At 39.0% G+C, this 24,207-nt stretch overlaps 1 protein-coding gene across 11 annotated transcripts in view; it reads right to left on the bottom strand.

Moving 5' to 3' along the window:
* Positions 1 to 24,207, bottom strand: part of LOC133536526 (transcription factor 4-like) — a 415,635-nt gene that overhangs the window by 93,003 nt on the left and 298,425 nt on the right. The window lies entirely within an intron of this gene.

Raw genomic sequence — 24,207 nt, 5'->3', positions numbered from 1 at the left:
ATGTGCTGTGGACTCTGATCTGTGTGACAGTTATGTGATACAGACTCATCAGATATCCAGCTATTAGTCAGACCCCATCCATGATTCGAGCATAAAATAAAAGTAGTGCATCAATATTAATAGACATAAATGTACGGTATTTTCCGGACTATAAGCCGCTGCTTTTTTCCCACGCTTTGAAACCTGCTGCCATTGGCCATATGTCAAGGCGTGGACTATGGTGTGGTTTGTTTTCCCATGGTGCAAAGAGATTGGAACGGACATGGCGTGAAGGTAATGACATCTTTAAAGGCCTACTGAAATGAGATGTTCTTATTTAAACGGGGATAGCAGGTCCATTCTATGTGTCATACTTCATCATTTCGCCATATTGCCATATTTTTGCTGAAAGGATTTAGTAGAGAACATCCACGATAAAGTTCACAACTTTCGGTGCTAAGAGAAAAGCCCTGCCTGTACTGGAAGTAGCAGACGATGTGCACATGACGTCACGGGTTGTGGAGCTCCTCACATCTGAACATTGTTTATAATCATGGCCACCAGCAGCAAGAGCAATTCGGACCAAGAAAGCGACAATTTCCCCATTAATTTGAGCGAAGATGAAAGATTCGTGGATGAGTATATTGATAGTGAAGGACTAGAAAAAAAAATAAAAAAAATAAGTGAGCGTTTCAGATGTAATTGGGCACATTTACTAGGATCATTCTGGACGATCCCTTATCTGCTTATTGTTTTAATAGTGTTTTAGTGAGATTTTAAAGACATACCTTGAGGTCGAATGGCTGCGGTGAACACGCCAGTGTCTCTGAGAGAACCCGAAGAGCCAAGCTCAAAGCTGCCTTTTTTGACAGCTACTGCAGGATGAATAATCCACTGATGTCTCCCGTAAGTTATATATCACAATTTTCCCATCCAAAAACATGCTGGTTGACGTAAAGAAACATGTTTGATTGACCACTCTGTGTTAAAGCGTCACAACAAACTCGGTGCTAAAGGCAGCTGCAATCCACCACTTTCCACCAACAGCATTTTTCTTTGATGTCTCCATTATTAATTGAACAAATTGCAAAAGATTCAGCAACACAGATGTCCATAATACTGTGTAATTGCGCGATGAAAAGAGACGACTTTTAGCCGTAAGTAGTGCTGAGCTAATATGTCCCCTCCAACCCGAAATGTCACAAACACGTGTCATCATTCTGCAACGTTTTCAACAAGAAACTCAGCGGGAAATTTAAAATTGCAATTTAGTAAACTAAAGCGGCCGTATTGGCATGTGTTGCAATGTTAATATGTCATCATTGATATATAAACTATCAGACTGCGTGGTCGCTAGTAGTGGCTTTCAGTAGGTCTTTAAACTTAACTCAAAAATATTACAAAAAAACAAAGGGTATAAACAGAAGGCGCTCTCAGTGGAGGTTCAAAACTTGGCTATGAAAACAGAACTTGCACAAAGGCAAAACTATGGACAAAACAAAAACTTCCACTATGGCATGAATAACGAAAAACTTACTTGGAACAAGAACGGGACATGGATCATCAGCATGGATTACAAGGGTGTATCGAAGGTGAGTAGAAGGTGATGTCGCCAGGCTGACTGCCTGGCAACTGCAGGCTTAAATAGTGATGTAGTGATTGACAACGGGTGCATGAGTCCAAGTGAATCAGGTGTGTGAGTCGTGAGAACAGGTGAAGTGATTGGTAGTCATGGAAACAAAAACAAACCAGGGTGCGCAAAAACAAGAACGAATGGAGTCAAAAACAAAACAGAACATAACTAAACTGATTAGTGCTCCGGGAACAGGTGAGCGTCCCGAACACCAATAAGAGGCAGGTGAAGATAATAAGCAAACATGCTAACTAAAACAAAGTCAAGGTTGCACAAAACAGTAACTGAGTCCAAAACTAACCGAAAATACCAAAATGATTATTTAGTTTTCAACATAGTTTTCATAAAACACAGAACGATGTATTAGAAAGGTGTGTTACTGTTACTGCAGGTGCCGCGGGTTGAGAATCTACTTTCCTGTTTCATCCCTTGAACTGTAAGTACGGTTGTGGAGGGAGGTGTGGCCAGCGCGCCTGCAGGAGCAAACCTTGCCAACCTTCAGACCTCCGTATTCGGGAGATGGGTAAGGTTGGGGGGGGTTGGGTTTGGTGGTAGCGGGGATGTATATTGTAGCATCCCGGAAGTTAGTGCTGCAAAGGGTTCTGGCTTTTTGTTGTGTTGTGTTTATGTTGTGTTACAGTGTAGGTGTTCTCCCGAAATGTGTTTGTCATTCTTGTTAAGTGTGGGTTCACAGTGTGGCGCATATTTGTAACAGTGTTGAAGTTGTTTATACGGCCACCCTCAGTGTGATCTGTATGGCTGTTGACCAGGTATGCCTTGCATTCTTTTATGCGTGCCCGTAAAAGCCGCATTTCATATGTGGCTGGGCGGACACGCTGTTTGTACGTAGAAAAAGCGGAGGTGACGACAGGTTTTAGAGGACGCTAAAGGCTGTGAGTGCCTTTAAGGAAATCAGGAGAAATTCGGGAGAATGGTTGCCCCGGGAGATTTTCGGGAGGGACACTGAAATTCGGGAGTTACCCAGAAAAATGTGGAGGGTTGGCAAGTCTATGGTGCTGAGGACGAGCACCATCAGTTAGGGGCGGGGCATGGGCTGACGGCGAGACACAGCTGGCAGGTGATTAGATTTCAGAGGTGGTACGTGTTAATCTAATAATCTTTTGTCTTTATCAGTAAGTGGCTGGGAGCAGGAGGGGAGGGAGGATACGGACGTGGCTGAAAAATCGCGTCCTGCTGTAGAGAAAACTCATGATAAAATATATGTACATCAAAACCTGGTTAAAAACTGCACGCTTAGCTCTGGTGTTGTGTCTAACAGTTGAACTGCGGGGAAGCAACTTCCACAACGCTATATCCCGTTTTGTCTACCGTCCGTCTTTATCGTTTCTGCTCAAAAATATTCTTCTGACATCAGTCTAAACGTTTGCAAATGTTACAATATAACTAAAACAATTCATACTTACCTTTCGTCCATATTTGCACATGCTATCCTAATGTAATCGAGCTAGCGTCGTTAGCATTAGCTAATATGCCATCATGCTTACACGTGTCTGTGTGAGGATTATTAACCATGAATAGAATTTAAAAAAGCAATGGGTTACAAGATTTCTGTCACAAAATCAAAATAATGAATTGATGACAATGCATCGTATATCTTTTTTTAAATTGTGTCTCTAAAACCCATTAACCGATCCGGTGTGTGTGTGTGTGTGTGTGTGTGTGTGTGTGTGTGGTTTATACGTGAGTAATATCAAGGCCTTCCACATCATCTTCCCCAGGAAATTGAGTGGACTTTTCTGAACACACACACACAAACACACACACACACACAATGACGTGGGAATATGAAGCCTCACAGCGAGCATAATGTGACTATAATATTCCCCTGATGCTTGAAATAGTCAGCGTGCTTGGATTGAGTGAGTTTGTGTGTGTGTGTGTGTGTGTGTGTCTGCGTGCGCACTTAAAAGCAAAATGACCGTCAGAGGAAGGAAATAATGAATCACAGATCATGAAAAATTTGGATTTGACCAAAAAAAGTTACCTTTTAATTGAACAATTCAAACAATAATAATATTATCAAACAAAATGGAGCTACATCATTCTGGTTTACTTCCAAATCATAAATAAGAATAAGTGCCTGTAATAACTCTTCCACATCTGTGCGTGTGTGTGAGTGTGTGTGTGTGTGTGTGTGTGTCAGAATGGTTTCCCCATCTGTGAAACGAGGTGGTTTTGCATGTCAGCGGTGTGTGTGTATGCGTGTGTGTGCATGTGTATGTGAGTGTGTGTGTGCGTGCGTGCGTCTGTGTGTGTGTGTGAATGCATCTTTTAGGCCAGAAGAACAGAAGCACTTCTCCGCAGGTGACGGCTCTTTACAAGTCTCTTCCACACTCGTTTTATTAGACTCCCATTTTCTTTTCAACCACCAGGACTTTTTCTGGCAGAGGAATCGCGCAGACATTTTTCTTACTTCTATTTCAACAATTGCCTTTGATTTAATCACTGCCACATGTCGACGACTGCTAGGGAGAGAAAAGCTTTAAACGTCCCCGAGAAGTCAAACCCAGAAACACACGTTATGTCTATTTTAGGATGGGATATTTTCACTCAACTATATGTGATGTTGTTGAAGAAAGTGTGTGTAGTTGGGATTGACTTCCACACACGTGCGACTGCGCCTTTAAAAATAGCCACAAAGACATCTGGGCCGGTTTGGAGGAATTTTCCTTCCTTTTAGGATCTGACCTCATAAATAGCAAAAAGGGCGTAAAGAAAAGACAGACGATGCGTGCTGAAACAGATGAGACCACAGGAAAAGTGTCGGAGACAAACACGCAGCCAGGAGACCTCAGCTGCCTCCCCAAGGAAACCATTTTCCACCTGTCACTTTCCCTGGCAGGTCAGAGGTTAAAGGTCGACCACCTGTACCTCAGCATCACGTGGCAGATTTAAACACTCTGCAAAATGCTTTGTCAGTTTTAGCTTTTGTTCTTTTTAACGGGATATTTAAACTCTTTTTCTTCATAAACACTCAAGACACAACATTGATGCAAACTATGACATTTCGATTCAGAAACGATTCCTGATTTAACAACTTTCTAAATTCAAACACATTAAAAAAATTGTTAAACAATATTTAATTTGGTATAAAATTATACTGACGTATGACATGTACAGTATGAGTAAGAATATATATATATATATATATTTTTTTTTAAATTGGTTTTGTAATTGAAAAAATAAAAACATTAAAAATATATATGTTTATGTATATATATGTATGTATGTATATGTATATAAATATATACATATGTATGTATATATATATACACACACATATATATATATATATGTATATATATGTGTATATATATATATACATACATAAATATACACATATATATATATATGTATATATATATATACACACACATACTTGCAAGCGTGTTTCTTCTTCTTCCTCGTCGTCGCCATGTCTCTTCTTTGTCCATCTGCTTCATCTCCCTCTTGTTGTGTGTGCAGTTGTTTACTGAGCTTCAAAGGCCGTAGATGTTATTGTAGCGTCCTGGAAGAGTTAGTGCTGCAAGGGGTGTTCTGGGTATTTGTTCCGTTGTGTTTATGTTGTGTTACGGCGCGGATGTTCTCCCGAAATGTGTTTGTCATTCTTATTTGGTGTGGGTTCACAGTGTGGCACATTTTTGTAACAGTGTTAAAGTTGTTTACACAGCCACCCTCAGTGGGACATGTATGGCTGTTGACCAAGTATGCCTTGCAATCACTTGTGTGTGTGTGTGTGTGTGTGTGTGTGTGTGTGTGTGTGTGTGCGGGCTTGAAATGAACACTATCATTAAACCAATTAAAAGATCATACAAAGTGTCAGCATTTTTTGACATCTTCAAGTAAAGACCTTTGTTAAACCCGTCCAACGCTACATTATTATGTGACTGGTACGCTGTTCATATGTAGGAAAAGTGGACGCCTGGACAGCATGAGGCTGTTAAAGGGTGAAGGTTTCAGGCGAGAGAGGACGCTAAAGGCAGTGCCTTTAAGGCACGCCCCAAATATCGTTGAGAATGGTTGCCCCGGGAGATTTTCTGTAGGAAATTCAGGAGGGTTGGCAAGTATGTCCGGTTCGCCTATGGTCCGGGAAATACGGCCTGGAAAAGCTAAAAACTACATAGCAACACGGCAGTCGAAGTGGAGGCACGTTAATAAGAGCGCCCACTAAACAGTGCATTCTGAAGAGACTGTCAGAAAGCAGCTTGAAGATGATCTGTAAAACATCATCTATGCAATATTTTGACCAAAGAACCTCCATTAGATGTTATGTAGACCTCAAGGAAGTGTTTTAAATCATAATGTGACCTCTTATACTCATAGTGATGGAAACAAAGGCAGCAGGTAGTCGTGTTTGACTTATTTTGCTGCCATGATGCCAAACGAACACGCGCACACACACACACACACACACACACACACACACACACACACACACACACACACACGACTGACAAGAGCAGCAATTGGCCTGAAAGCCAATCAAAAAGCCTGTTGCTGGGCATGCAGCCAATAAGACCTCTGCTCTCCTCAGCAGTCAAAGCTGTCAGAGTGAGAACAAGCCAGTGGGAGGCAGCGCGCACACACACACACACACACACACACACACACACACACACACTGTGCTTTAGGTGGTATGTTCATGGTAAACCTGGAAGTTTCTGGTAGATTATTTTCATCTCTTTGCTTGCCAATTTGACTTATTTTCTGACCTATAACTAATTATGGCAAGCACAAGCTTGTCTATCACGGGTATACATTTGCACAAAAAAATGATCGGCAACACTAAATTGGCCCTACACTGCAAAAAGTCAGTGTTCAAAAACAACAACAAAAAAATACAAAAATGAAGGGTATTTTATTTGAACTAAGCAAAATGATCTATCTGCCAATAGAACAAGAAAATTCGGCTTGTCAAGACTTTCCAAAACAAGTAAAATTAGCCAACCTCAATGAACCCCAAAATATCTTAAAATAAGTAAATTATCACTAATAACAAGTGCACTTTTCCTTGGTAGAAAAAAAAGAGACCTTTTTGCTCAATATGTGGGAAAATATTCTTAAATGAAGTAAATGCTAGTGCCATTATCTTGACATAATGATATGCACTTGGCATACAATTTCTTGTAACCAGAAAACTTATACTAAAAGCACATTTATTGTTCTTAATGGAAAGGCAACAAGGCAACCGCTTGTTACTCTCGGGGTCTCCTTGTCGCTTAGGAAAATCATATAGTCTAAAAATGCATTTTTCCATCCATAACATGAGATCATCACACCAAGTATGTGCTCTTTCAGTCAATTAGTGTGCGAGGAATATATATATATATATATATATATATATATATATACATACATATACATACACACACAGCCCAACCCCCGGCCAAAATTTTTTAAATTGTAATTTTGAAGAATTCCTCTGAATGTGCATTAATTATTTCTATTCAAATTTCATTCATTTCTGTTTAGAAATGTCACATGTTAAATGTTTGAATATTAACTGTCAGTTTTCTGTACCGTGCCAACTGTACTACTATATGAGTACCTACTTTCTATTGTTTCATTGAAATAAAACAGCAAAGTTCATCTGTTTTAATGACACAAAATTGTTTCAAAGGCATGATTTTTCTTGTCATGCTTGAAATAAGAAATGATTACTTTAAGAAAGTAGTCTTATATTTGTGAGTGTTGATGACACAGCTTTGCAACACTTGATATTCTAGTTTCAAGCATGTTTTACTCAATATAGGTCATCTCATCTCAGCAACAAGATGTAATATCTTACTGAGATCATTTAGGACCAAAATACTTAGAAAAAAAGTAAAAGACTAACATACAATCTGCTTAGTGAGAAGAATGATCTTATCAGGCAGAAAATAAGCAAATATCAACCTTATTTGACATATTTAATCTTATTTAGATTTCACTTTTTGCAGTGTGTACAATAATCTGCATGAAAGCAACACAACCAAACACATCTCATACACTTAAGAGTCAACTATGTTGTATCTGTTGTTGTTGCAATGTATGAAAACAATACACATTGAGTGCGTGTATGTATTTTCTTAATTTTGTATTCATTATTATTTTCATCTATCTACAGACATAATTTTGTATTACATTATTGTTTTTGTTAATATCAGCGTCCATTCTGCAAAAAGGTCAGGCTAGCAGCACACAGCTTATGAACAGTTCAAATATACATCATCATATAATATACATAATACAGTACATTTCAAATCTACCCACCAAATACACTGCAGGAACTGAAATCTAAGTAAGATGAAATATCTCAAATAAGGGCGATATTTGCTTATTTTCTGTCTGATAGATAATTCTTCTCACTAAGAAAATTTTAGTTAGTCTTTTACTTGTTTTAAGGGTTTTCTTCCTACATGATGTCAGTAAAATATGACATCTTGTTGCTGAGATTTCACGACTTATATTGAGTAAAACATGCTTGAAACTAGAACATCAAGTGTTGCAAAACTGTGTCATCAATAGGGATGATGTTTAATAAGAAATTATCGAGTTTGAGCCCATTGTCGAATCCTTTTATCGAACCGATTCTTTATCGATTCTCTCATCGAATCCAGATAGGTTGTTGTATATGGAAAAAACCCACAATATTTGGTTTAACAAAAGCTCAATTTTATTTGATAAGAAAAACATTAATGATAAAATAAATAACTATTGACTGTTCAGTCACAAGTATAAAACTACTTTTTTAAAGTAATAATTTATTTTAAAAAAACCATGATACCGAGCGCATATCATTATGTCAAGATAATGGCACTAGCATTTACTTCATTTAAGAATATTTTTCAACATATTGAGCAAAAAGGTCTCTTTTTTTTCACCAAGAAAAGTGCACTTGTTATTAGTCATAATATACTTATTTTAAGATATTTTGGGGTTCATTGAAGTTAGCTAATTTTACTTGTTTTGGAAAGTCTCGACAGGCTGAATTTTCTTGTTCTATTAGCAGGCAATTTTGCTTAGTTCAAATAAAATATTGCTCATTTTTGTATTTTCTTTTTTCTTTTTGAACACTGACTTTTTGCAGCGTACCCCTTTACAATTTTTTTTTTTTAAATCTTTAAATCCACCAAATGTGTTGAAAGGTTGTCATCCACTATGAATGTATCCATAAAAAATAAACAGAATGTGTGTGTAAGAAATGAAGAATGCATACCGTACATACAGTACAGTCACATTGCTTCTGCTGCCAACGGGAGACTCACATCCTTCTAAAATGGCTGCCAAGACATTTTTCATCTCCTCTAAGGATGCCAATTTTGAAAGTTTTCTTGGCAGAAGGCGACCGGTGTCACCGGAGCCTCCGGGTCGGAAGGACGTTGTTGCCGGAGCAACGTGCTGACAGACAACTGAACTAAGATGGCGGCCGAGGTGTGTCAATTATTGAAGAGGCTGCACGGTGGGGAGTGGGCTGCAGCGAGCCCTTCCCTGGTCTGCTGGGTCACCGCAAACCTGTCGCCATAGTGACGCAGACCGGCGACACGCGCCCTCGTGTCATTCGCCATGGCAACGCCAACCGGATAACCCACAAATCAAGATGGCTGTCACGGGAAGTCACAATCATTAATACATATATACACACATATATATATATATATATACACACATATATATATATATATATACACACACATATATATATATATATATACACACACATATATATATATATATATATATATATATATATATATATATATATATATATATATATATCCTGGGCATGGCGTCAATTAATTACTGTTTTAGTGTCTTACTGTATATGGAAAAAAAAAACAGTAACAAAGTTGATTTTACGGTGTAAAACTCAGTCGGTGGAATTTAACCGTAAAATCTATTATCAATTTAGATTGCGTCCTCCCCGTGAATGCGTGGGTTCCCTCCGGGTACTCCGGCTTCCTCCCACTTCCAAAGACATGCACCTGGGGATAGGCCCCTCCCACCTCCAAAGACATGCACCTGGGGATAGGTTGATTGGCAACACTAAATGGTCCCTAGTGTGTGAATGTTGTCTGTCTATCTGTGTTGGCCCTGTCATGAGGTGGTGACTTGTCCAGGGTGTACCCCGCCTTCCGCCCGATTGTAGCTGAGATAGGTGCCAGCGCCCCCCGCGAGCCCAAAAAGGGAATAAGCGGTAGAAAATGGATGGAATTTGATTGATAATTCGTTTTGAAATCATAATTCAAGCAAATATATACAGTATATATTTTTTATTTTAACAAAAAATATTTTTGGAATACATGATAATATTTTGATTTTAATAGTATTCAATTAAAAAAAGATATGCAATTGCATGCAGTGCATGATTTTTAATGTCAAAAGGGAAAGAACAAATATATTTAGTAAGAAAAGATTAAGCATTTTAACGCAAAATATTTCCAGGCTTTTGCAGGCCACATCAAATATTGTGGTGGGCCAGATTTGGCCCCTTGGCCTTGAGTTAGACACTTGCAGTATAAACTACTGCCCCTTTAACTACAGTATTTTATTGGGTTAATACCCTAGTTTGAAGTATCACCCAAACCTCAAACAACAGATTAGTACATTTTAGCAGATAGAACAATATTAAAACAGAAAGTAACGAGCTATTAACAGTAAATTAACAGGTAGGTTAATATTAGTGTTGAGAAAATAATACAACCAGAAATGACGCACTATGCTACTCCATGAGTCAGCAGCCAAATTAAGAGCTGTTGAAATGCTTCTAATATTATTTGTATATGATAAATGATATGTCGTGAGAGACATTGTCATCACAAGGGCTACAATATTCATTGGGATGCAGATTTTAGGCCATGCCGCTCATTCATAAACAAGTCTACAACCAAAAACAACAACAATGAAGCAACAATAAATGGTTGTCGTGTTTCACACACAGCGTATTTATTTTCTTCTCTTTTACCAGAGGGCAAAGCCATAAACATACCGACATACATTTCCACACATAATCCTTCTTCTTCATGGGTTTGGTTCACAGGGATTTTAACCCCTTGACCTCTTCATGTTTAAAGTGCATGTGCAGCCATTAAATCATCCAGCCGCTGGCTTACATGAGCGGATAAATTCATACAATATTCAGGATTTATTTCAAAGGAACTGTTGCATTAGACTTCTCGGGGTTTTATGATGTATCCCAAAAATTCACACAAATTCAACACATCCCTGGAAATGATGTACAAGCTCACCACTTTGGCTAACCACTGCCCCTTTCCCACAGATTTCTTCAATGGTCGTTATTCACCTGTCAAATTTGTCCCTGAGTACTACTCCAACTACAAAACCCAAAACCAGTGATGTTGGCACGTTGTGTAAATCGTAAATAAACACAAAATGCAATGATTTGCAAATCCTTTTTAACCTCTAGATTCAATTCATCAAAAGAGCCACATCTGGCTCGAGAGCCATAGGTTCCCTACCCCTGATCTAGATTCAATTGAATGGACTGCAAAGACAAGATACTTAACACTCGAACTGAGAAACTTTATTTTTGGCACATATAAGCTCATTTGGAATTTGATGCCTGCGACATGTTTTGGCACAAGTGGCAAAAAAGTTGAGGAATGCTCATCAAACACTTATTTGGAACATCCTACAGGTGAACAGGCTAATTGGGAACAGGTGGGTGCCAGGATTGGGTATAATAGCAGCTTCCATGAAATGCTCAGTCATTCACAAGGATAGGGCGAGGGTCACCACTTTGTGAACAAATGCGTGAGCAAATTGTCGAACACGTTAAGAACAGCATTTCTCAACCAGCTAATGCAAGAAATTTAGTGATTTCACCATTTACGGTCCGTAATATTTTCAAAAGGTTCAGAAAATCTGGAGAATTCTCTGCACGTAAGCGGAAAGCCCGTGACCTTCGATCCCTCAGGTGGTACTGCATCAAAAAGCGACATCAATGAGTAAAGGATATCACCACATGGGCTCAGGAACACTGTCAGTAACTACAGTTTATCGCAACATTAAAACTCTACTATGTAAAGCAAAAGCCATTCAACAACACCCAGACACGGCCTGTTCAGATTGTCTTAGAAGACATTTGCCTCTCATCCAATCAGACTCCACTCCATTGTAGCTGAACAACAGTAGTTTTGCACCACAATACAACAAAACCCTCCTTGTCTGAGCATTAATACCTAACATTATTAAATGAGCACCCATTTTTAGAGGAGGAAGATACTTTGAAACCTCCACCACCCTCTCTGACCAGATCTGTCTTATACGAGTCTGTGACCATGAACTGGTTGATTGAAACGTTTACTCTCTTCGGCAAATGTATTACAAAATACTTCCATCAAAATATTTGAGGAAAAACTCCAGTAACATTTAACATTTATGGCCCCAACAGTCTAAAAAGGTCCTTCAAAATCCTGAGTGGACTGTTTGATGGCTATGAAGACCTCAGGCTGCTCAAGTCTGACCCAGCCCCCCAAAACTTTGAAGCTCTGAACAGATGTGTTGAGAAACGGGTTCTAATTTGTGATTTCTTGTGGTATTGATCCAAGAAGCATGTCACAGACATGTTATCGAGACAGGAAGTCTTTTAATCCGTGGTAATAACTGCATATTCTGAATCCTTTCAGCAACCTGTTTTGTGAATGCATGGCAGTAAGTATAGAGTCCGATCAATGAATTTTAAAAATGAAACAGGATTGAAGTCATCTGGCACAATCACATTTCAAACACAAGAGCACCACTCCAGTTTAGAGGACTTAACATCTGATTCAAATGTCTGCATCCGCTTCTGCAAAGTGTTATCACAGTCCGACTGCTTGAGTTCCGTTTGATCCCAATTCAATTAAAACAAAACAAAACTATTTATTACAATATGTTGGGTATTTCATTGGCGAAAAAGAGCTGGAACTGATAAATAGAAGCCTAAGGATGTGGCCTACTCATTTTTCCAGATATTCTACAACGTTTAAATGACAAACCAGAGCAGGTAGCTCTAGTGAATGATCCTGCTTAGCCAGAGTGAACCATAGAATGGTAGTAAGGATTCAAATGTTGGCTTCCTGTGGTTCCTATCACCCTCTGGTAAAGTTTATACTTGCTTGAAAACTTCCTTTATACATTTCTTTTTCTATATTTAGACTTCAGGTGCCGCTGGCGGGAATTCATTGACAGGGCTACGTGTATGAGGTTCGTATCATTTTACACCTTAGGGCCTAGCTTTTTCATTACAGAGGAGCACAGGCCCGTACTCTGAATTAGTAACCCTACTCTTGATTTTAATCATATTCAATAATTATATCTAACCTTTAAACCAGGGGTGTCAAACTCATTTTAGCTCAGGAAAATCGTATTCCCAAATGGGCCGTAATGGTCACATCATGGCATAGAAACCTAAAAATAAAGACAACTCCATGTGATTTTCTTTGTTTTACTTTGGCCAAAAATACAACAAGCACAATATGAAAATGTACAAATCACAAATAATCCCCTGGACAAAACAGCTCAATTTTGTTGACGATTCTGAGGAAATTGGATGTGAACGTGGACGCCGACTTAAAAAAATTGAAAAACTTATTCGGTGTTACCATTTAGTGGTCAGATGTACTGTACTGTGCAATCTACTTAAACAAGTTTCAATCAATCAATCAAATTGGTGCAGCTTCAAAAACACTTCTTCTGTGTATCTACAAAGCCAGGATTAAACTTTAATTCAGGGCAGCATAGCTCGGTTGGTAGAGTGGCCGTGCCAGCAACTTGAGGGTTGCAGGTTCAATTCCCGCTTCCGCCATCCTAGTCACTGCCGTTGTGTCCTTGGGCAAGACACTTTACCCACCTGCTCCCTGTGCCACCCACACTGGTTTGAATGTAACTTAGATATTGGGTTTCACTATGTAAAGTGCTTTGAGTCACTAGAGAAAAGCGCTATATAAATATAATTCACTTCACTTCACTTCACACTTTCTGGGATTGAACAAAAAACACAACATATAAACTCTTCTAGGTATCAAATGTCATGTCCACGTATTAATCCAGTGCTATACTCAACAAACCATAAGAAACGGAGGTAAAAACTTTTCTAAAGGGGTAAGTTCACTTTTCCTGAGTTTGACAGCGACGTTTTGGGGAAACCAGGGTGCCAAGTGACCATGTGTTTGAAGAAGAAGACATAAAACTGCAGGTTTTAAGTATCATGTAGGTGGAGGAGGAGGAGCCGCAGTCACCCTTTACTGTGTACCTCTTGCCTAACAGAATTGCTATTATGACATCCAGTGGACACATTTAGAACAGCAGTTTATTTCGTTAAAAAACCAAACAAACAAAGCAGCTCATTTTCATACTCGGCAAACTCATCACACGTGCCGGAAAAAAGCTGTTGGTTTGACACCCCCTGCTTTTACAGTTTAAACCTTGTCAAATTATATGAAACCATATGTTAATCACACATATTATTGTTTACAGTATTTAGCACATAAATCTTTGGCTTAAGTCAGGCTGAGTAGAAAATGAGTAGTCTCCAAAAATACTGCATAACAAGGGACTCATAAATAAAATACATTTACATACAATTATAATGTGCTAAAATATACAAAATTAACAATGAATATGTGTATTAATTTAATTGTCAATAACATTTAAATGCAAATGAAAACACAGTTTCACTGTTTTTGTGATAACATTTACACTTAAAAAACTTTTCCAGAATTATTCAGTTTGTTTGAGATTATTATTGCCACAACTATTGAAAACCCGGCTCTATGGTTAAGAAACACTCATTCATTAATCCCCGGAACACGTCCTAAACTAAATGTTGAAACGGCCACTTAAAAACAGACTCAACTATAAAGTTGAAGCTGACAAGAACAATCCAAACACCCACAACACATTATCTACTTGTGTGCTTGTGAACAACATCATCAGGACAGCAGTGGCAACTTGAGAGCTGCTCAACTTTTGTTTTTGTTTTTAAACGGCCTCAAGTAGACTCTACATGTCAAGCTCAGAACAACAGCATACTTCCCACCTGCAAAATAACAGCGGCATGCGCAACAGCTGATTTGACTGCACTAACAAAAGAAAGGTTACAAAAGCATAATGTACTTAAAGCACATATTGCTACCTTTACAAAAAAGTATATCATGTTTTCACTTAAAATATTCCCCAAAACTGTCCAAAGATTGCACCAATAAATGTAAGTATCTTTGAATTGTATTAAAATGTATTTATGACACAAAAAACATTTGCTCTATGGATGGTAATAAATTTTATGAAAAAAAAATTTAAGCAGAAAAGCTCAATTAAATTTTTTTTATTATATTGCTATTGTTATTGTAATTCATTGTTGTTCCTATTATTATTACTTGTTTTTGTTCTTTATTCGTTACTAATGCAACGTATTTTCCGGACCATAAGGCGCACCGGATTATAAGGCGCACTGCCGATGAGCGGGTCTAGTCCCATGACCCCAAAAGGGACAAGCGGTAGAAAATGGATGGATGGAAGATTATGTTTTGCAGATCATCTTCAAGCCCCTTTCTGACAGTCGCTTCGGGATGCGGCATTTTGTGTTGGATCTTATTTACGTGCCTCACTTTCAACAGCGTCTTATCTTTGTTGTAGCGGTGTAGCGTGCAAGGACGGGAGTGGAAGAAGTGTCAAAAGATGGAGCTAACTGTTTTAATGACATTCAGACTTTACTTCAATCAATAACGGAGCAGCATCTCCTCATCCGTGGCTCACTAGTGCAATAAACACGACGGAAATGTGTCCCGGGAAAAACCGTCCGACCAGAACTCTCTAATAACTAAAGTTCCTTGGGTGAATAATGTAAACTACACTGGTATGTTTCAACACTTTCATGGCGAGTTTACTGACAGATATAAGTAAGAACTTTACAAAAAGAAGAAACTTACCGACACAGACTACAAAGGTGGACTAAAATTTTCAGGACTTATGCAGATCTCAAATAGAGATCAGCCAATACCAGAAAGTAAGAAGTGTTGCTTTTGCATAATATTACGAAACAAAACAGCAAATATTACATCTCACCTTATACACACACCATAATATTACTCGTATGTTGAAGCACAGTACAATCCATCCAGCGGTGCGGCTTTATAGCTTACCAAAGTCATACTAAAACATTTTGATGGATTTTTGAGCGCTGTGTGCAATGTTCTATTTTTTCAATGGAACATATACAATTTTGGTGTAGTTCACTTGAGTCATATTGCAGTCTACACGTCTCTTATGTGTGACTGCCATCATATGGCAGTCTCCACATACTGTATCTCTTATGTGTGAGTGCCATCTACTGGTCACACTTATCATTTCACCATGTACCAAATAAAATAGCTTCGAGTTTGTTAAGCACAACCAAAATGATTCCGTACATTAGGCACACTGTCAAGATTTAAGAAAATTAAAGGATTTTAAGTGCGCTATCCTCTTTATTTATCTTTGCTATTTAGGCTTATTGGACTCTTATTAGAATAAAAACTAAAAATCATCTTTTTATATGATGTACTTGGTCCATTAGTAATAAACATGTATGTACTTCATTTTTAGTGACATGCTAATTGTTATTTTTAAACTTTTTTTTCACATTCCATTGTATGTTATACTCTTCTGACACCACCAGATGGCAGTATAAGTGTCCACATAAGTGGCCATAAGACCCCAATTCAGTACAAAATTTTGGAAATAAGAGCTAAAAGGTGCTGTCCACGCATGTGGCCAACTAAGCCTTTTTTTAAATACCGAAAAATACAGTATGTCTGTTTTTTTTTAATTATTATATCTATCTGTGTTGGCCCTGCGATGAGGTGGCGACTTGTCCAGGGTGTACCCTGCCTTCCGCCCGATTGTAGCTGAGATAGGCGCCAGCGCCCCCCGCGACCCCGAAAGGGAATAAGCGGTAGAAAATGGATGGATGGATGGATGTAAAGTTGAGTTTTAGTGGTACAAAAAATACTAATTATTTCAAATTGATGATTAATCCTGCTATTAATTGTGATTTCAATGTCAATCAAATTAATCATCTGTGTCATAGTCATTCAGCCCTAATATAATTTTAAATTGAAGTATTTCACTTCCAGATTCTGCCCTGCACTTACAGCACAGCCAAAATGCTACATTTGCATGCTAAGATGCAGCAACTGCTGTACTGTGATGCAGCCTGTTACAGTTGTGTTGTTTTTGTTGAAAGTGTGACAGCTGTCCAGTGATTATCTGTGAGAGCATGCAGGCTCTCTAACTGCTGGCCACAGCATGACTGACCCATTAAACACACTCGCAAACACACAAACACGCTTAACAAAACAAGGACCGGACCGTTGCTTCTACTTCGTCGTTGAATACTGGGAACGTCTCGTGTGTTTGTGGCGGTGTGTAGCTGTCGACGAATACACGCGGCGGACAAGTGTTTGAGAGTGTGTTTTTTTACCCACAAAGACACACGCACACTGCGGCGTTGCTTTGTTCTCTTGCCAAAAAATGTTAACTTACTTGAGCTTGGTTTCCTGCAGCGAAGCTTGTGTTTGGTACGTACTGAATATGAACATCTTGCACACACACTGTTCTCAGTTCGATAGCAGCACAACAGAGCAGCATGTTACTGTAGATGCCGTTCTGTTTGTTGGCTTGAATTAAACGCTACATTAAATATGCCATCTTAGTCTGTTAATATGCTATACAGGGTTGTACGGTAAACTGGTATCAGTACAATACCGCCATACTAATGAATCATATAAGTTACTATACCGCCTCTGAAAAGTACCAGTACGCCCCCCCGCCCCCGTCGTCGTCACGTGGTGTCATTGCTGATTTACGAGGATGTTCAGCAGCGCACAATCACAGAGTACTTACAAACAGACAGTGTGTGGACAGAAAAGGGAGAACGGATGCGTGTTGGCTTAAAAACTAATGATAAAGGTGACGTTACAACACAAACGCCTACCGGAAGAGGTGCTTTAAGACATGACTAGCTAGCTGGCGGCTAAAGTCCAGCCTGAGTCGTGTTTTAGCTACTTCTAAATCACTAATCCTTGCAACAAATAAAGTATGTTTCTTACAAGTGTCCATGCAGTATCAGGAATAGCTACACATATTTCACTACACACTGTAGCTCAAACAACAAACGCCATTGGTGGATCGACAGCTAAAATCCACTGTAATGATACCAAGTATTGTAGCCTCTATAGTCGATACTTTTATGATTACAACGATATTTTTTGGCATCTTCTGTCGTTTTTAAAAAATGTATTTTATGTTTATAAATTCAATAAATATGTCCCTGGACACATGAGGACTTTGAATAAGACCAACTTATGATCCTGTAACGACTTGGTATCGGCTTGATACCCAAGTGAAGTGAAGTGAAGTATATTTATATAGCGCTTTTCTCTAGTGATTCAAAGCGCTTTTACATAGTGAAACCCAATATCTAAGTTACATTTTATTCAAACCAGTGTGGGTGGCTCTGGGAGCAGGTGGGTAAAATGTTTGGCCCAAGGACACAACGGCAGTGACTAGGATGGCGGTAGTGGGGATCGAATCTGGAACCCTCAAGTTGCTGGCACGGCCACTCTACCAACTGAGCTAAACCGCCCCAAATACTGTATGTGGTATCTTCCAAAACTAAGTGATTATTACATTTTAACAGAAGTGTAGATAGAATGTGTTAAAAAAGAAAGTAAGCAGATATTAACAGTAAATGAAGAAGTAGATGAATAATTAATTTTCTACCACTTGTCCTTCATAGTTTTGACAGGATAATAGAATGGAAAATGACACATGTTACTGTATACGTCAGCAGCTAAATTAGGAGCCTTTGTTTGTTTACTAACTACTAAAATACAAGTTGTCTTGTATGTTCACTATTTTATTTAAGGACAAACTTGCAATAAGAAACATATAGGGATGTAACGGTACGTGTATTTGTAGAGAACCGTTTCGGTACGGGGGTGTACCGAACGAGCAAAAGTCTTAACAAGCTGCTTTGCCTCTTCTGCCTCTGTGTCAGTACCCAGCATTGTCCCACCCACACAACCATCTGATTGGTTACATATATAGCGGTAACAACCAATCAGCAGTGTGTATTCAGAGCGCATGTAGTCAATGCTTCAGCGTCGAGCAGATAGGTGTTAAGCAGGTGAGCATAAAGCAGCGTACTCTCCCCAAATGATAATAAACACCTCCCAGTCAACTACTACTAACATCACTATGAGCCTGTTGACTTTCTAGAAACTTAAAGTGCAGGTCAGCTAGCTCGCAGTTCTGGCTTGAGGTGAAGGCTAATTAGCTTTTAGCTCAATGCTATCTCATTTTGCGGTGTGTGTGTGTGTGTGTGTTTTACGGACAGAAAAGCTTTGAATGGTGCTATCACATGTTGATACAAATATAACATTTACATAATAAAAATCAACTACAGACTTCCCAAATGCTGTAATAAATTAAGCATGATGAGTTGACTTGAAACTGTTTAATGTTGCACTTTTTATATGTAGAAGAAAAGTTTTGTCATTTTATTTAATCTGAGCAACAATTTGAGGCAGTTTAATGTTGATTAACGTGAGCAGAATTATTATAGTGTTCCCAATGTTAAAAGGATAAAGCCATTGTTTACAAATTTGGTAAATAAATAACCAAAAAATGTATACTTTGTTGTTTTCTTACTGTACTGAAAATGTACCGAACCATGATTTCTAAAACGAGGTACGTACCGAACCGAAATTTTTGTGTACCGTTACACCCCTACTAATGCTACATGAAGTTAATTCGGAAGACACATTTTCTGAGGGAAGACACAGACTTTCACTGTCGGTCAGCTGAAAAACATCATCCGGGACCGAGGCAATGGTGATTTAGCGTAAAACACCACCTGCCAGCTGGAGCAACCCCACTTCATCCACCAGTCAGGTGTGTATTTATGGTCCTGCAATATTTATAGCAAATACGCTCTTCCTGTTTACCTTCTGTTTTAACATCTGTTTAGGTAGCAAATTATTTTGCGTGCCCATCTATTTGGTCTCACTTCAAAATGCGTGGAAATTAATGTCCTGCCGTCGCCCTAATTCATAGCGTGGATAATTGGATGTTGCATTAAGGAGTAAAATTGTGATCCCTTATTTGTAAGCAGAAATGGTATCTGTCATTGAGCAGGTCAGTTCTGGTCTCACATCAACCGGAGCTGGCCGTTAAAAAGTGCTTTGTACTTTGATGTGCTTCTACATCAAGCCGACCTGATAAATGAACCATCATCCTGGTCCCGGTCTGCCAGCTGACCTTGATTTTCATAGGTTTGAGCGAGCTGGCGGGCGCTCAGTCGGTCACCGGGTGATCTAACCTGTGACTCGCAGAAAAAGAGATTCTCTCCCCGTCGGGCGAGTTGGGAGGTGGAAATTCCCGGCTATCCGAAGAATGCAGCTCCGGTCTGATGTGTTGTGGCCTTTTCTCCCGTTTTACACTCATGCATACATAACGCGGCATTAAGCGGGCGTGCATGTCGGTGAGCATTTGTGCATGCATGCATGCGTGTGTGTGTGTGTGTGTGTGTGTGTGTGTGTGTGTGTGTGTGTGTGTGTGTGTGTGTGTGTGTGTGTGTGTGGACGTGCCGCACATCCTTTGGCAGCTGTGCCCTTGTACATGAAAGTCAAGGGTTTATGAAGCCGGAGCAAAAACAAGTGACCGGAGAGTGGACTCAATATACGAATTCAACAAACACCCTTTTCCTGTGTCAATAATGCAGACTAGATGTCATTAATATACTCGTGTTAATATGAATTCAAATAGCGACGAGAAAGAAAATGGATCATCGGTGTCACCTACCCACTGACATCACCAGTTCCCCAGTCATTCATACTTCACAACGAGACGTCACTAATTATCCCCTAATGACCCTTTTGCTCAAAATTAGTGACGACTAATTCGCCGGCAAAGAAATGTTCTCTAAGAATAAACATTGAATAATCACCTGATATGTTTGATGGGTTGTCCAATAAGACAAAAAAAAAGATACACTGTTAATGTGCCTGACACATATTTCTTTAAAAAAATGTCACTTTATATCAAAATATATATCATCGTCTGCAGTGTTTTTTTATTTTGCATAACAGGCTATTTTTATGTTGTGTTTTATTTTATTTTGTTTTACAAATGTGTATCTTTGACAAAAAAGCAGAGGTAAACAAAGCAGCCAACTCATTCCTTTGGCCTTTTAACCTATTTGTGTCTGAGTGTGTGTGTGTGTGTGTGTGTGCACGCTGCACTGCTTCACACAGTAATCCTTCTGCATCAGATTATCTGACAGCGATGCTGCTGATACCGACACACACACACACACACACACACACACACACACACACACACACACACACACACACACACACCAACCAAACCTCAACACCCGAGGAAACCCCAGATGACCTATCTGACAAATCGAAATGCTATTTATCAAAAAAAATCTAAATCAATAAGAAACATCTGTGTATAGCAATGCCTACACACTAAAATACATTAGTTATACGTATTTATAAATATACAATACTCATAACTAATAGTCAAAACTATGCATCAAGTAAACTGTAATTAAATACGACCAACATTATTATTTAAAAAATGTTTCCCCACAACAAGAGTGGCAGATGAAGTCAGAGGCCTGCACACACACACACACACACACACACACACACACACACAAACACACAAACACACAAACACACACACACGCGTACATATTCAAATGTTTCTATTTATAAAGTAAAAATTGCATAACATGCTGTGCTGTGATTCCAACAAGCTAAGTGCCAGGATGATGGCTCACAGGACACTAACTTCACAATGACAAGCACATACACTCATTTGTTTTCCCCCCAACCTCGTCCCGAAATGTGCAATTAAATAAAGATACATTTAACAAAAAATATGTTATTCGTAGGAGAATATTCTTCCAGGCCCTTCTTGCGAAGCACTTTGCAAAAAAATGTCTTATAATATAAAATAAGTATCCACAAATGCATGCAGTATGTACTTAAATAATCCGTATTAGAATGTAATTATTAAATGATCAAATCCATATTTTTGCAACAAACTGCAAAAAATACAATTCAGTTGAATTAAAGCTGTATTTGCATTAAAACGTGCATTTTCTTAAGCATTCACATGAATGAAATGATCATATATGGAAGCTTTTCGTCTTAAACATGGACTTGTACTAAATAACTAATTGTGATTAAGGGGCAAAAAAAATGCTACAAATAATTGTATAAATCTTTATTTAAATTACATGTGTAATTCAAAGCTATAAATAAAAGTATGTATTTGTGGATTATTCTGAGGAGTAATTGAAAATGAAAGAATAGTCGCTCAGACACGGCCTCAAAAACACCGCCGACGTGATTTAAAGCGAAAAAAAGTACGCTTTTGCGGAAGCTGCACGGTGACGCCGGACAGCGGGATTTTTGGCAGGCTGCTTCTGGCCCCTCCTAATTAAAACTTACTGAATATTCAAATGTTGTGTTAGCATAACAATAGCTGGCCGGCCGGCCCTCCTTTAAAATGAGGCCTTTTGTTTTAAGCCCAAGCTTTCTGTTGCCTCATTAAGCTGCCGGAGCTTAAGTTAGCACGCTGACAGCCGCGAACCGAAGCACGGGCCCCGGCCCTCACCCTCCTCTTTCCCTCCTGCCCCCCCCCCCCCCCCCCCCCCCCCCCGCACAGACACTCCCCACTCCAAAGCCCCAGTTCAGCCTGCTCAGTGTTTGGTCTCTGCGGGCCGGGCTCACGGCTGCCGCAGCACATCCGTCCAGGCGTTCCTGTCTCTTCTCTCCAAACCCCGACAACTCTGGCCCACTTTGCACCCCCCCGGCTCCTTCACAACACACACACTGGCCTCAACCACGCCGTACCCGAACCCCGACCTTGCAAAAACCTCCAAATACAGAACAGGAGACAAACAGCGTTTGGTTATCACACTGCTTTTCTGCATGTTTCTCTTTGCCAGCGGACATGGAGTGTAAACAAGCTGTGAGACAGGGGGGTGGGGGGGGAAAGTGTGGCTGGAAAGGAGCTTGGCACCGGATCAAGACCATCAGCACAATGTGCCATCTAACAGCCAGTCACCAAACAAAGCGGTGCCACACCGAGTCCTGTGGCAGCACCTCGCTGGAGAGCCATGGCCCCGGGTGAAGCTGCCCAGAGAGAAAAAACTGACGTCTCCAAACTAAAAGTGGGTTTAAAAAATATATTTGGGAAGACCTCGGAGGTTTGAAGGGCTTGATGGAGGCCGAAGACCCGCCAGGCGCAGAGCAGACAGAGGCAGACTGTTGGTGAGCGTTCAAACAACCGAGGCTTTGTTGAACATAACACTGCCATCTCTTTTTAACATCCTCAGCAAAGGGAAGACACTAAAACAATCCACCATCACAATTCAAATAAATGAGCAAGAGCATAAGAACATTTTTTTAAAAACAACACATTTTTTCTCCGAGAAAAAAAACATGTTTTTGTTATATTTCAATTATTTGCTTTTGGTTTATCGAATTATTTTCTTTTGGTTTATCGAGGATCCAACGGCCTCGTGGCCTTTTATTGAAATCAGTCCGAGTGCAAAACAATTCCTATTTGGACACGGATACAGATGCACTTTTTCATGACCATTGCATCAAATTCATTTCCTTTGAATGTCAAGAAGCAATCAGAAGTGGTGAAAAAAAGACTAACACTTCCCAAGCAGGTGAATCTGCAGAAAACCTTCATTTACACCTTGCAGTTGCTGCAAGAAACCTGTGAATTTTATCAACTCCATCTCCCACATTTATTTAAATGACAGATTTTTTTTAACAGGTGAGGGTCAAAGACAGGATCATGAGAGGTCAAACACCTTGTAAACTTGTTTTTGTTGTTTGTTTGTTTTTTACAAATAATTATGTAGCAACCAAATACTAAGACAATTATTTAAATTACTCGTTTACTTATTAGATCAAATCCATCATGCATTTAATTTATTAAAAAAAATATTCAACCAATTGCTAACAGCAAATATACAAAATAACTTAAGTATACTGTTTTTTTTCTTTTAAAGGTGAGGGTCAAATACAGGTTTATGAAAGGTCAAACACCTTGTAAACTTTTTTTTTTACAAATAATTATGTAGCAACCAAGTACTAACACAGATATTTCAATTAATTGTTTACATTTTAGATCAAATCCATGATGCATTTAATGTATAAGAAATATAAATGCAAGCAATTGCTAACAGCAAATATACAAAATAACTGAAGTATACTGTTTTTTTTTTAAAGGAGAGGTCAAAGACAGGTTAATGAGAGGTCAAACACCTTATAAACGTGTTTTTTTGTCGCAATTATCTAGCAACCAAAAACTTAAACAGTTATTTTAATTACTTGTTTACCTTTTAGATCAAATCCATGATGCATTTAATGTAAAACAAAATTTGAAATTTCAAACAATTGCTAACAGCAAATATTAAAAAAAACATATACTGTTTTTAGGTTCACTGTTTTTGTTTAACATGTGAGGGTCAAAGACAGGCTCATGAGAGGTCAAACACCATGTAAACT

This window comes from Nerophis ophidion, linkage group LG17 (genome assembly GCF_033978795.1).
Source record: "Nerophis ophidion isolate RoL-2023_Sa linkage group LG17, RoL_Noph_v1.0, whole genome shotgun sequence".
In the NCBI taxonomy this organism is placed as follows: domain Eukaryota; kingdom Metazoa; phylum Chordata; class Actinopteri; order Syngnathiformes; family Syngnathidae; genus Nerophis; species Nerophis ophidion.
This window is presented reverse-complemented; position numbering and strand designations above follow the sequence as displayed.